Raw genomic sequence first — 15811 nt, 5'->3', positions numbered from 1 at the left:
ACGCTTAGAGCCTCTGGTTCACACCTCAGGACAGATGCAAAGTAGCCACATGTCAGCACATTAGTAACAGATAAGTTTTATGTCGGAAAAGGGTAAAGAGAAATGGTGCACACAAAGAACGAAGAATGCCACACTCTGGATCACGGAGCTGTGACCTGCCAGAGTGAGGTTGTCCCTCACCCACACCCACATCCAGAGGCCACTGCTGGTGCCCGCCAAGGTGTGGGGTCTGCCGGCCCTTTGCTTTCTCTGTGTTCTCAAAGATGATACCCAGAGTGGCAATGCAGTTAAAATACGGTGTTGGGGATTGGGTCATTTGGGAGATCCTCCTTAAAATTAATTACTGGATAACTCTGATCTAGCCAATGGACAGGACATTCTCCACAGTTATGTAGAGAGCAGGGACTGACTCTGACGTGAACTCTGATGCCCCATATTTGACCACCTCCCCTTGATGGGGAGGCCTGGTGGCACTCAAAGAAAGAATAAGCTGGCTACCAAGATGAGACTTGATAGCCTGTGACCATATAGTTGGGGAGGGATCCCCTCGGTCATAGACCTAGGGGAGGGGAATAGGGTGAAAGCAGGAGGGAGGGAAGAATGGGAGGATACAAGTGATGGAATAACAACTGAGTTGTAATCTAAATAAATTAATAAAAATTAATTAATAGGGAGACTTGGAATGGAACTAGAGTGCTGAAGGCAGTGCCTTAACTGAGATGCCTTGTTGTGTCTCCTTGGGGACAGGGCTCCTGTGTCACTTGTTTACACATTCTTAGACTTTGATTGCACCCAATCCAGACACAAAGTGCACATTTCCTAACTGAGGAAGGAATGGATACACTTAGGAGACGGAGGGTCAAGTTTTAAACATCTGCAAACCACTCATTTTTTTTTTAGCGAAAGTAAGCCTTTGAGTTAGATTTTATCCTAAGGCCTGACTATATCCCCTTTTCAATACACAGTCTAAACCTTTACAGTTAAGACTTATGATGCTCCGATGTTATAGAGAGTTATGAGTGACTGGTCAGGCAGCAAACTGTCTCTGTCATTTTTTTTTTTTCAATTTGGAAGCTACTAACCTGCACTTCCTGTTTACTCAGGTAATTAATTTTATTCCTTCTCAAGTCTCTGATGGGGTTGAAGACCAAATAGTTTGGTTTCACAATTAAGCTTAGTTGCTTAGGGTTTAAGATGTTTTTAGGTCTAGAAAAATTTATTATTATTATTATTAAATTTTATTATATATCCCAATTGTTATCCCCTCACTTGTATCTTCCCATTCCCCCCTCATTCCCTCTTTCACCCTACTCCCCTCCCCTAGGCCTGTGACAGAAGGGGACCTCCTCTCCACCATATGATCACAGCCTATCAAGTCTCATCCTGGTAGCCTGCTTCCCCTTTCTCTGAGTGCCACCAGGCCTCCCAGCCAAGGGGAAGTGGTCAAATAGGGGGACACCAGAGTTCATGTCAGAGTCAGTTAGATAGATGTTTTACGTTGATAGAGATGAGAAATGATACATACTGATTTACACTCAGAATTTTAGACTAACCAAGATAAGAAAATGTTTTCTTCAAGGTTCCCAAATACAAATAGCCAAAACACTATGAATGTAACATTAATATAATTTCTCATTGTTTTGTGGTTCTTCTTGTTGTATGTAGTTTATTATATATATGTGTGTGTGTGTGTGTGTGTGTGTGTGTGTGTGTGTGTAATAATATAAGTGTATACATAAAAAATTAAAAATGTTATTTAAAAAGACATAAAGGGACTGTTTCCTTTTTCATGTTTAAAGACTGTTGGACTTCTGATTTCTAAAACATTTAACCATTTTCTTAAGGATCTAGTTCTGGTTTGCTTTCTGTTGCTGTGGTCCAACACTGACCAAAGGCAACAGGAGAAGGGAAGGGTTTACTCAGCTTACTGGTTAATCACTGAGAGAGGCCAGGACAAGAGCTCCAACAAGAGCCTGGAGGCTGAAAGCAAAGCAGAGGGCATGGAGAAACACTGCTAGCTAGCTTGCTCCACATGGCTCACTCAGCCAGGACTGCCTGCCCGTTGGTGGCACTGCCCACGGTGGCCTGCCCGTTGGTGGCACTGCCCATGGTGGCCTGCCTGTTGGTGGCACTGCCCACGGTGGCCTGCCCATTGGTGGCCCTGCCCACAGTGGCCTGGGCCCTCCCTCACCAATCACTAATCAAAACATGCCCCCACAGACTTGCCTACAGGCCAATCTGATGGTGGCAATTCCACAACTGAGATTTCTTCTATTCAGGATAGTTCTAGTTTCTGTTAAATTGACAAAATAAAATGTAAATAAACAAACAAAACATTTAGACCAATATACCTTTGTTGTTGCAATATGATAGAAAAACTGTAACAGTTCCAGAGATTGATCCGTTCTTTCTGTTGGTCTTCTTGTTTGCTTTATCTATAGCATATGGCAATGCTTTTAAGAATTGGTTAGACAGTAAGGGAGCATAAAACTCTTAATGATGCAAGTATTTGATAATCTTTCATTTATTTTGTGGGTTTAGGATACTTAAAGTTATACTGTTTCCCCTTTTCTCGTTTCTTTGAGACTTTCATACATAAGCATAAAGTTACATTATTTCTACCTCACACACTCCTTCACTCAAACCCTCCTGTGACCCCCGTAGCCACTCCCAACTTCATGATCTTTTTTAAAATTATCATCATTACCTATATTTATACACACTATGTAAGCCAAACCTTCTGGGTCTAATTCTTGTTTCCCACATGTGTATGTGTTTAGAGCTGAGCACTTGGGATTGGGAAACCTACCCAGTGGACTCACTGCTGGGAAAGGCTAATTCTCCCTTTTTCCTGGCAACCATTAATTGCATGTAGCTTTTCATCCATGGGTAGGCCTTGTGAGGTGTCCCCCATGCACACCGTCATGTCAGCTGATGCTGCCATTGTCCAGGTCTTGTTAGGGAGACGAACTTGTTGTATTTCAGAGGCCATAAAGAGGAGACACTATCTTAAAGCAGTTGTACTGGACATCTGGCTCTCTGGCTCTTCCTCCTCCTGTTCCTCTAATGTTCCCTGAGCTCTTAAGTATAGGGCTTGTGCTGTAGACGTGTCAACCACAGATACATTAGTCCATGTCAACCACAACCCACGGTCAGCTGCTCTGTGCATCGTGACCAGCCACAGGTCTCTGTGACGACCTCTGCCTGTTGCAGAAGGAGTTTCCTTTAATGGCGGGTGAGGCCTGTGGATAGGAGGATAGATGGTGGGAATGAAGGAGGGAGGGTTGCTGGTTTAGGAACGTGGCCACAGCAGCCTCTTCTCCTCTAGGTCCCGGCTTACTGGCCACAAGTCGTTGGCCAGGATGTTCAAATGAAAGAGCATATTGGTCCGGTTATATGAAAATATGACAAACTTACCGCTGATTAAGTCACAAAGGTTCCTATTCAAAATTTGAAAGAACTAAAAGTTGAAGATAATAATTAAAAAAAAAAAAAACAGTGAATTCCACCGTGTATATGGAATTCTTTGAATGAAAGTTCTTTTAATAGTATCAATTAGAATGACATTATGGGCTCTTTCTCTTGGTTGTTGGGTTTGTTTTTCTTCTGAGACAGATTCTATATTGAAATGTCACAGTATAAGGTGCAGAGCAATGTTGAATAATGTAGTACTAATAAACCCTTTATTGCGTTAGCTTCGACAATGCCCTTTGTGCATTGAGAGATTCATATTAGAGTTCAAGCTATGTAAATGTTGGCACAATGGGGTGAAAGTATGAAAGCATGAATAAAAATGTGAATTTCTCTAATTAGAGTGTTCTTTAAGAAGTGGGAATAAAATTGTAAAATAGCACAACTTGTGAACTCAAATTTTGATTTTGTGTGTGTATGTGTGTGTGCATGAGTGTGTGTATTTGGGGGCGTGGGGTGTGTGTGTGTGTGCATGTGTATGTGCACATGTGTATGTGTGTGTGCCCATGTCTGTGCATGTATCTGTGTGTGTGTGTGTGTGTGTGTGCTTGAGTGTGTGTATTTGGGGGGCGTGGGGTGTGTGTGTGTGTGTGCATGTGTATGTGCACATGTGTATGTGTGTGTGTCCATGTGTGTGCATGTGTGTGTGTGCCCATGTGTGTGCATGTATCTGTGTGTGTGTGCATGTGTATGTGCACATGTGTATGTGTGTGTGCCCATGTGTGTGCATGTGTGTGTGTGCCCATGTGTGTGCATGTATCTGTGTGTGTGTGTGTGTGTGTGTGTGCCCATGTGTGTGCATGTATCTGTGTGTGTGTGTATGTGTGTGTGCCTATGTGTGTGCATGTATCTGTGTGTGTGTATGTGTGTGTGCCCATGTGTGTGCATGTATCTGTGTGTGTGTATGTGTGTGTGCCCATGTGTGTGCATGTATCTGTGTGTGTGTGTGTGCCCATGTGTGTGCATGTATCTGTGTGTGTGTGTGTGTGCATGTATCTGTGTGTGTGTGTGCATGTGTATGTGTGTGTGTGTGCATGTATCTGTGTGTGTGTGCCCATGTGTGTGCATGTATCTGTGTGTATGTGTGTGTGTGTGCATGTATCTGTGTGTGTGTGTGCATGTGTATGTGTGTGTGTGTGCCCATGTGTGTGCATGTATCTGTGTGTATGTGTGTGTGTGTGCATGTATCTGTGTGTGTGTGTGTGCATGTGTATGTGTGTGTGTGTGTGCATGTATCTGTGTGTGTGTGTGTGTGTGTGTGTACAAAAACTCAGATTCTCATGCTTATATGGCAGCCACTTTATCTTATCCCTAATTTTAACTTTATCCAAAAACATGAGTTTGTACCCCAAATTTAGCAAGTCTGCTTGTAAGGCGGATTGCCTGTTTTTCATCAGCATGTCTTCCAGAGGTGTGCCTCTTCTTCCTGACTGTGTGATGATTTCTGGTTTCATGCAGCTTAAGCCAAACATCCTTTTGGACACCAATATTACAACATCAAAAGAAGCAGAAACCAAATAGTGCTTGCACTCCAGTTAAGGGGACATGAACAGTGTAGAGAGTCTCACGTCCACCAACACCACAGAGGTGGAGCTGAGAAAGGCACAGCGTGAGGGGCAGGCTTGTGACTTTCTGGAAGCCGTCGTGTTTCCTTTTAAACTTGTCTGTGTCCATCACACTTGTATGGTGGGTCGCCGCTGAGTACCATGAAGAACTTCCAAAGTTTCATTTCCAAGATTTGGTTTGAAAAGATGTGATGGGTTGTGTTTGCCCTAAGAATTTCCCCTCCCATGTGTTGCTAAAATATCCTCCTAATTCTTACAGAAGGAAAGGATTGTATTTTAAAGGTCAAAGGCTGCCAGCTCTTCCCCCATTTAACTGAGAGGCATCGATAATAAAGTCCATGCATTCGGTTTGATTTAAACAAAATGTCATCCTAAGAGCAACTGCTAAGCAATTATCTGAGGATAGATTAGAGTGACATTAAGCTGTGTCCCTTATGTCTACCTGGGGATCTCATCACATAATAATTCACCCATTTTTATGCTTTAAATACTCTTCATCAGGAGAAGATAGCCAATCATAATTTTAAATCATCTCTAAATGTTTTATGTGATGCTAACCTTTTCTGTTCAGTCTTGCTGGATGAGATGCAGAGCCCATGTCAGATGTGGAATGGTGTGTCCACTCTCACCTCAGGATTTACAGCCCCCTAAGGCACACTATCTAAGGATTCTCTTAATGACCAAGTGTCTAGAAAGATCAACTGGAAAATGGAGAATTCAAAGAATTCCTATCTCAGTGTTTTGACAGGGACCCCGAGGCAAGAGACTCCAGGGAACAGAAGGCTCTTAATAAATTAGTGACTTCAAATGTCACCAGTGTCTGCATCAGTTCCCTCTAGATGCCTTTCTTAACGTCTTCTCCTGGTCCTATCCTGAATTTGAAAGTCTTTGGCCAGCGAAATGGCTCAGCCGTCAAAAGTGTTTGTCACCGAGCTTGAGGACCTGAGTTTGTCTCCTGGAATCCACGTGTCGGAAGCCTACTGCCTACTCACTCCAGTTGTTCTGTAGAACATGTGTGCAAATGTACATGTACACACACACACACACACACACAAAGGCTTGTACACATACACAAATGAGTACATTTTAAAAGGTAATCAAAAGCTTAAAAGTTAGTCTCAGTTTCAGATAATCTTGAATAAAACAATGGCTCCTAAATAAGTATCTAAAGGCTGGAATCAGCCTTGGGAGATAAAGATGGCTACTGCTTTTCCCCCTTGAATTTTGTATGAATGGACCTGACTTTCCTATGGGACATGGGGTGTGTGTGTGTGTGTGTGTGTGTGTGTGTGTGTGTGTAATTGAATATATTAATATCAGGTAACTTAAGCCCAGTTAGATAAGACTGACATAAAAAAAATAATTAAAGGTCTGTAGCTCATCACAGTGCAGACTAATGAGCTCTTCATGAAGAAGCAGCGGGGAGGAAGGGAGGGGCTGCTCCCTCCACTGTTTCAGAACTGCATCATCTGTTTTGAGTAGGAGCTTCGAGTGGCTACAAGGGGACCCTGCGGCAGTGCTCCCTGCTGATAGACCCTGTGAGTCTCTCAGATTGACAGGTCAGGGCAATGTGCAGAGAAGCTCTTTAACAGTGAGGTGTTGACCTTAGAGCCTGATTGAGGTTCTCTTCAGGAAGTTGTCTAAGCTCAACACCTAATAAACAGTACCTCATGAAACTGAGAAGCTCTGTAAAGCAAAGGGCACTGCCAACAGAACAAAGCAGCAGCCTACAGACTGGGAAAAGATCTTCACCAACCCTACATCTGACCGAGGGCTAATATCCAAAATATATAAAGAACTCAGGAAATTAAACACCACCAAACCAAATAATCCAGTTAAAAATGGGGGACAGAGCTAAACAAAGAATTTTCAACAGAGGACTACCAAATGGCCAAAGAACACTTAAAGAAATGCTCAACATCCCTAGTAATCAGGGAAATGAAAATCAAAACGACTGTGAAATTATGTCTTTCACATGTCAGAATGGCTATGATAAAAAACCCAAGTGACAGCACATGCTGGTGAAGACATAGGGAAAGCACACTGCTTCATTGCTGGTGGGAGTACAAACCTGTACAACCACTTTGGAAGTCAATCTGGTGCTTTTTCAGTAAATCAGGAATAATTCTACCTCAAGACCCAGCCATACCACTCCTGTGCATATACCCGAAAGATGCTCCACCACACAACAAGGACATTTGCTCAACTATGTTCATAGCAGCCTTATTCATAATAGCCGGAATCTGAAAACAACCTACATGTCCCTCAACCGAAGAATGGATAAAGAAACTGTGGTACATTTGCACAATGGAATACTACTATTAAAAATAAGGAAATCTTGAAATTTGCAGGCAAATGGATGGACTAGAAAAGATCATCCTAGTGAGGTAACCCAGACCCAGAAAGACACGCATGGTATATACTCACTTATAAGTGGATATTAGCCACATAATACAAGGTAACCTCACTACAATACAGAGACTGATGCAACAACCAAAGACCATGTATGATGTGGTCCTGGACCCTCAGATCAGTTCTAGTAGATAGGCAGCACATCTTCCTTGTGGGTCCCACAGTATGGAGAGTAGGGACTACTTCTGACATGGACTCTGGCCCTCCCATGTTGATCACTTTCCTAATGTGAATAAAGGATAGGTCAGCCTCTCACAAGGTAGGAATGACTGAGAGCTGTATTTCAGGAAGATGATTTCCAATCCCTTTACACATATGTGTGTGTATGTTTTCTTTTTTTCCTTTTTCTTTTTTTATTTAATTAACTTATTCAGATTAGATCTCAATTGTTATCCCATCCCTTGTATCTCCCCATTCCTCTCTCCCTCCTGCTTTCACCCTATTCCCCTCTCCTATGTTTGTGACTGAGGGGGACCTCCTCCCCCTGTATATGCTCATAGGGTATCAAGTCTATTCTTGGTAGCCTGCTATCCTTCCTCTGAGTGCCACCAGGCCTCCCCATCAAGGGGATGTGGTCAAATATGGGCACCAGAGTTCGTGTGAGAGTCAGACCCCGCTCTCCACTTAACTGTGGAGAATGTCCTGTCCATTGGCTAGATCTGAGTAGGGGTTCATACATATATACATATATACACATGTATATGCATACCATATATATATATATATATATATGGTATATAGTGCATTGGTGTGCACTGTAGCTTGGCTGTGTATATGATAATGCAGTTTTCAGATTATCTTGTATCTGTGGAGTTTTAAAATTTAAAACAACAGCAACAAAATCAATAGTCAGAAATATGAAACATAGCCAGAGCTGTTGAGCCAGACTTGCAGTGGCATCTACTTGGAAGTCAGAGGCAGGATTATGACTTCAAAACCTGCTCACACTAAGATGAAGTTCAAGGCCAGCCTGGGTAATTTGCTGAAACCTTCTCAGAAATGACACATTAAAATACAGGTTTGAGTAGTGCTGGAGCAATGCCTCGGCAATCAAGAGTGTCTGCTGCTCTTGCGAAGAACCGAAGAACCCGTCCAGTTCCCAGCAGCCACACAGGGAGCTCACAACCAGCTGTGACTTCAGCTCCTAGAGTTCCGTCACCTCAGGCTGCCACAGACACCTGCACTTATGTGCACAGAATCTGGTGCATGCACACACTATAAATAAACATGTTAAAGAGGTGGGGTTAGGGATATGGCTCAGGATTCCAGTGTTTGCCTACCATGTGTCAGGTAGTGAGGTCTAGTACCACTACTAAAAAAAAAAAAAAAAAAAAAAAAAGGAGGAAAGACTGACTGCTTCACAAAGCTTAGCAACATCAAAAACTAAGTGAAGCGTGGTTGACAACTGAGTAGTGAGCCATCTGAGGCCACCCTCAGAGCCATACAAGGCTGCCTGAGGAAGGCACTCTGGGAGATCACTTGAGGACACAGTCTTCCCCTAGCCGTGCTCTCAGAGTCTCACCACTGTCTAAAGGGCCCTGCTCATCTGTGCACACACACGGATCCTAACAGCTGCTCAATCAACGTTGTTCTTGAATCAATGAATGCCCCCAAATGAAAGGCCGGAATGAGTAATAGACGCCAATCTAGGGGCTGGATCAAAGACCCGTGATTCCTACAGACAAGTGCTGGCTGAATGGAGGAAGCTTCTAACGATGCCGTCTGGCTCTAATCTGGAAAGCTGGGAGGACTGCCAGCACTGAGGTTCACAAACCCTGGAGGTTACATGCTTTGGTGTTGCCTAAGGGTTTATTATCATCTTCATTTATGCATTTGTGTGGGTGTGTGTCTGCGTGAGTAGATGCCACTAACACACAGGTGCCCAAGGACTCTAGGAGAGGACATTGGATCTCCTGGAGCTGGAGATGCAGATGGTTGCTGGCCACCAGACGTGGGCACTGGGAAACAAATTTGGGTCCTCAGCAAGAGTGGTCCCTGTGACTGATAATGTCTTTCCTTCAAAACAGACCTTCTTTGACGTAGGCAGTGTTAGCATACTTTTAAAAATGTGTGTGTGTGTGTGTGTGTGTGTGTGTGTGTGTGTGTGTCTTTCTCTGTGTGACTTCAGGTACATACATGCTATGTGATAACATGTGGAAATCAGAGCCTCACCTCTGTCTTGTTTGAGTCAGGGTCTCTTGGTGCTCACTCGCTGTTGCTGTGTCTCTCAGACTAGCAGACCCTTGAGCTTCTCAGGGGTCTCCTGTCTGTTTCCTGTCTCTCTAAACTACTGGGACTACAGAGTCCATTTCCATTGGGCTCTGAGTGTCTGAACTCAGGTCCTTTTTCCTTGCACACCAGGCACTTTATGGCCTGAGTCCTCTCTCTAGACCAACTCTCTGTCTTTAACATGTGGTCTGAAACAGGAAAAGGCCGATGCCACTGCTGGGTAAGAAGCGCTTACGAAATGTGAATTTAGTCACATCGTGTTGAGTCACTGTAATTTTGGTGTTGTTAGTTGTTAGTTGGTATTAGAATGATCTCTCCCCCCCCCTTTTCCTTTTTCTCCCTCTTCTCCCCCTTTCCTCCCACCCCCATCCTCTTTCCCTCTTTCCCTCCCCCCTCTATCCCCACTCCCTGCTTTCCTGCTCTCTCCTGCTGTCTCTTCCCCTCTCCCTCTCTACCCTCCCTTCCCTATCTCTGTCTCCTTTTCTGTCTCTCTCTAATATCTCCCTAAGTATGCTGGAATGACCTTAAATTGATAATCCTCCTGTCTCAGCCTCCAATAGGCTCATTCACCTGGCTTTTTCCTACCTCTCACTTAAAAATATTTTTAGTTCTTTTTTTACCTTAAGAACCTGGGCTTTAAAATCAAAGAGATTAAAACATTCCAGTCTCTCGTGCATTAATGAGCATATGAAATGGAAATGAACTTAAAATTCTGAGTCACCTTTTGTATTTTCACTTAAATGTTAAATTCTAAAATTACCACACTAACCTTGATCTATATTTCTTCAGTGCAAAATAACTTCTCTTATATTACATTATAAGTCATATATAAAAATCTTTGTCTTTAACTTTTTAGAAGCATATATGTATTTATTAACATTTATGCTGCAGAAGAATAGAAAAGGCAAATATAGATAGATTTAAAACTAATTTTGAAAATGGGTAGATTCGAGAAAGGGAGCCATGAGTCTGAAGGGAGGAGGAGACAAATAAAGAGCATGTGGGGATATAGAAGAGACAAAACATTATATTTTCTTTCATATGGCATGTATGCATGTGACAAATATGCAAGAAAGACTATTTGGAAGAAAGAAGGGGACCAGGATGAGGTGGGACGCGGAGGGTAGGGAGTCGGGCTTATAAGCAAGGTTCAGTAGGGTACAGGCATGAAAATGCCACATTGAAACCTATCATTTCTACACTAAAAATAAATAAATTTTTAACATGTAAAAAATAGATTCTTTTGTTTGTTTTGGGGTTTTGTTTGTTTGATTTTTGTTTTTTAGATAAAAATCTTACTCCTTAGCTCACCATGCTCTGGGACTCACAGAAACCCTGGTATTTTAGCCTCTCACATTATTATTTTATTTTCAGGAGATGTTTTCTACATAAAATTTTTAGTATCTGACAACACCAACCTTTACTGTTTTGTGCAGTGCCTTGGGATACAAGCCTTGACAAAGCAGCAGTTTGTAAAATGTTGAGACTGAGGAAGATGGCTCCCCCCTGAGCCACCATGATGTCACCTGGGTTTTTACTTTCCTTCACTTTCATGAGCAATTTGGTGGCTCTTGAGGTGTCAGTGACCCAGATCACTGCACCAGAGACTTGCTAAGGTATTCTTGAGTGGCGACAGAAGCAGGTGTGGACACTACAGCCTCTGGAAGTGAGGCTGTGACGCTGCTGTGCCATAAGGATCTTTGCTGTGCTTACAGCAGCTTGCTTTTTGTCTCATAGTGACACTAGAATGAAGCAAAGGAGAGAAAACTCACTTTAAAGTGCTCTTTTAAGAAACAAAATGGGACGGCGGAATTGGCTCAGCAGTTTAAAAAAACAAAATTGCTGCTAGCCCAGAGGAGCCAAGTTTAGTTCCCACCTGCTCACCACTGCCTGTAACTTCAGCTCAGGAGGGGACCCACACCCTCCTGGTCTCTGCAGGTGCGCGCGCACACACGCGCACACACACACACACACACACACACACATACACACACACACACACACACACACACACACGAGAACAAGTGAAAGACATATACTTACACAGATACACATGCATACACATAACTTTAAAAATACGTACTTTTAAAAGATAAATTTTCAAAATAAATCTTCAAAATATTTTATTTTTGCTATTCTATAATTAGATTTTTTCACTTTGATTTTGAGACAGCTACTCAACTTCATCAACCTGAGGAATATACTAGAGAGTATTTGAGACTCACGTATTCTAATCACGTCAAAGCCATTCATTCATCTTGATTCCTTTCATCATTTTCCACCTTTAGGTTGATTAAACTCATTCTTTAACAAGCTCATGCATGTATGTAGCGATTCTATTTACTGTCACCCACTACTTTCTCTCATCTGCCCTACATCTGCCACCCCCTCCTTCTCCCAACATGTCCCTTTCCCACACCTTGTGTTGTTTTGTGGCCTTCTAATTTTAACCCAGCTGATTATGTGGCCACAGGCTTGGGCAGAGCCACTGAAGCCTGGTGGACTCACCATTTGATACACAGCGAAGGCCATGGTTGTCATTGTCCCTCTCCCCAGAATCCAACAGCTGCCAAAAGTTCAACAGCCCCATGACTGGCTCCCACCCATGATCATGATCATGATCATCAACATGATTAGCCATGTTGATAGGCTCGGTCTTGTATGAGCCCAGGGCAGGCTGCTGCAGCTGTGATAAGATCATGTCTGCAATGGCTGTGTTGTGCCCTGAAGGGAGCATTTTGTGTCTCTTAATGAAAGAGTTGTTTCCGTCAGCACCCTTGTACTATTATTTCTGTTAGCATCCTCCTAAGGAAACATCGTGTCTCCCTTATCATGTATGGTAGAACATGTTCTCCCTCCACACCGTTGCCTTTGTCAAGGAATGTTTAGACTTGAAGCCAGACATCTTGTCCGCTTTCCAGGGTATGGCCTTGGGCAGGATCTTACTCTCCTTAAATCCTAGCCTCTGTATCATGAGACTAGAGGCGACGCCTACCCTTTGGCATACAAGGAAACCCTGTATCGAAAACGCAAGTGCACTTTTGTAAACTGTCAACTGCTCTAAGTTGTAAGCTGTCATTGTTCTGACAGTTCGCTGTCTTGGTTGAAGGGTAAACACTGATGTCTCATCCTGGGATGCCTCTCCCACCTGTCATTCCCACCTCCCAGGTGACTGAAGGGTAAGGCATTCCCTGTGTGTGTCAGTTTCCCTGTTTGTGAAATGAGAGCTATGAAACAGATCAGGGTGACGCACAATTATGATCTCAGAGCTCTGGAGGCTGAAAAAGGATGATTGTGAGTTCAAGGCCAGGATGGGCTACAGGCAAGACTGTATCTCAAATTAAAATAAAAATTAAAAAAAAAAAAAACACAGGAAGGAATGGAAGAAAAGAAGGGAGGGAAGAAAGGAGAGATGGCTGGAGAAAAGTGAAAATTATGGAAGCACCAAATGGGAAAGTGCAATTGACAGCAGAAAAATGTGTCAAGTGCCTGTAGAGAAGAGCACTGACAAATCATACTGTCTGCAATGCACATATTCAGTGCCAGTTATATACTTTACCAACACGGTAATAAATATGTGAATAAGGAAATGAGGATATCTCTTTTAATTTAGCTCCCATTTTTATAAGATTTAGTTCTTCTATTCATCACCGAATAATATATATTTGCTGCACAAGACAAAAACAAAGAAGGAAAGGAAAGTCCCCAGTGATTAGCCATGCAAATGTGACTGCCACTGAGTGCATTTCAGAAGGGAAAGTGCTCAAGCCAATGATTGCAGGGAACCTGGACCTGGACAAACAAGGACAGAGGAGGATTGGTTCAGGTTGCAGAGAAATAAGTCCAGAAGAACACAGTGTAATGGTGTGGAAGGGAGAAGAAAGCAGCGGAGTTCAAAGACTATGAGAGTTTGCACAAGGCTGAAATGAACTCCCAGCATTCCATGCCCCCAGGCAAAGCCACACTGACTCCACTATGGCCTTCATAGGATGTGGCCACCCTTTGATGGAAAAGTCCCTAGAGACGCTCTGTAAGAGCTAGCCCATGGACAGTGGCCACAGGAGCCTCATCCCAGCCGTACGCTTTAAATACATAAATACATAAGTAAAGAAGGTGTATGAGATGATTCAGTGGCTACATGCTCTTGCTACCGAGCTTGATGGCCTAAGTTTGGTTCTAGATATTAGAAAAAGAGATCTGACTTCTGCAGTTGTCCTCTGACCCCCGCAAATACATCCTGTCACGTATATATACAGAAATACACATGCACACAATGCACACACATTAAATTTTTTAACTTTAAATTTTTTTAATGAAATATAATACTGAAGAGTAGCTGACCCTGAATTATTCACTTTCTACATGCACAGTAAGCCATGGCATTTGTGGGTAGTGAGTGAAAGCTAGCACCCCGGAAAGGAGGAAAGCAAGTGACTAAATCTGATGTCCCTTTCTGTCTTCTTGCATACGGAACTGAAGGAATATTCAAACATGGGGGGAGCATGTCAACAACACTGAGAAATAAATAGCATACCAAATTTTCACGTGAGTTTTGGGGAGACATGTATTAGAGGTAATTACTGTATGTCAGCCATGCACTATGATGGGCATTATGAATGCTGCGGTGCCTGTCCTTGACATTGCTGCATAATTCTGAGCATATTACTTCAAATTTTGAAAAAAATCATTTTTCTATTTCCTCCTGAAAGGTTATTATTTCTAAACCACTAAGCACCCTCAAGAAGCATTATGGGACTTCTTTTGGTTTTTTTTTTTTTTTAATTTCTTTCATTTTTTTAAAGATTTATTTATTATATACTATTATGTATACAGTGCTCTGCCTGCAGGCCAGAAGAGGGCATCAGATTGCATTATAGATGGTTGTGAGCCACCATGTGGTTACTGGGAATTGACCTCAGGACTTATGGAGGAGCACTCAGTGCTCTTAACTTCTGAGTCATCTCTCCAGCCACTGGGACTTCTTGAATAGATGTAGGAAGATAGTTTTGAAGTTTGAATCATATTTGTTTAGCTGATGCAGTGATTCAGTTTACAGTTATGGACACTTCAAAGGCAAATCATGCCTTTCTGATAGCCTGACATTCTGGAATTCTCTATACAATGCTTAATTAAGAAAAAATGAAGTAAGTCAATTGAATAATTACATCATTTGTAAAGGAGTGTGTATGTGTGTGTTTGTGTGTCTGTGTGTGTGTGTGTATGTGTGTCTGTGTGTGTGTGTCTGTGTGTGTATGTGTGTGTATGTGTGTGTGTGTCTGTGTGTATGTATGTGTGTGTGTATGTGTGTGTGTCTGTGTGTGTGTGTCTGTGTGTGTATGTGTGTGTGTGTCTGTGTGTGTATGTGTCTGTGTGTCTGTGTGTGTGTCTGTGTGTGTGTCTGTGTGTGTGTCTGTGTGTATGTCTGTGTGTGTGTGTCTGTGTGTGTGTCTGTGTGTGTGTGTCTGTGTGTGTGTCTGTGTGTGTGTGTCTGTGTGTGTATGTGTGTGTGTCTGTGTGTGTGTGTGTGTGTGTGTGTGTGTGTGTGTCAGTGTGTGTGTGTCTGTGTGTGTGTCTGTGTGTGTGTCTGTGTGTGTGTGTCTGTGTGTGTGTGTGTCTGTGTGTGTGTGTCTGTGTGTGTGTGTCTGTGTGTGTGTATGTGTGTGTGTGTATGTGTGTGTATGTGTGTGTGTATGTGTGTGTATGTATGTGTATGTGTGTATGTGTGTGTGTATGTGTGTGTATGTGTGTGTATGTGTGTGTCTGTGTGTGTGTGTCTGTGTGTGTGTATGTGTGTGTGTGTCTGTGTGTGTGTATGTGTGTGTGATTTAAAGCACAGAACGTGTACTATATTCCGAGGCAAGTATGTGTGTATTTCACCACAGTTAATTGTTCTGTAAAGAAATGTCTAGTTAACTAGGACAGCTGACCTTGTTTAGTAAAGCCTTCACTGACTGGCTTGTCCTGCCAGACTCCTGTGGTAGCCAGCCACGACCCTACCAAAGGAGCACTGAGTTCAGTAGGGAGTGACCTCTGCGCTCTACTGCATGAGGCCTGACCTTCCAGATGACCAGGATCTTCTTCCCAGAATCACTTGTATTAAATAGAAGATAAGAGCCAATCAGTTCTTCCAGGCA

The 15811-nt window shown here is 42.8% G+C and overlaps 1 protein-coding gene across 1 annotated transcript in view; it reads left to right on the top strand.

Moving 5' to 3' along the window:
• Chrm3 (cholinergic receptor muscarinic 3) overlaps window positions 1-15811 on the top strand; it is a 250711-nt gene that overhangs the window by 29687 nt on the left and 205213 nt on the right. The gene's annotated exons all lie outside the window — the stretch shown is intronic.

Source organism: Acomys russatus, chromosome 9 (genome assembly GCF_903995435.1).
Source record: "Acomys russatus chromosome 9, mAcoRus1.1, whole genome shotgun sequence".
Lineage (NCBI taxonomy): Eukaryota > Metazoa > Chordata > Mammalia > Rodentia > Muridae > Acomys > Acomys russatus.
The sequence above is the reverse complement of the archived record's forward strand: the minus strand, read 5'-3'. Positions and strand labels throughout refer to the sequence as shown.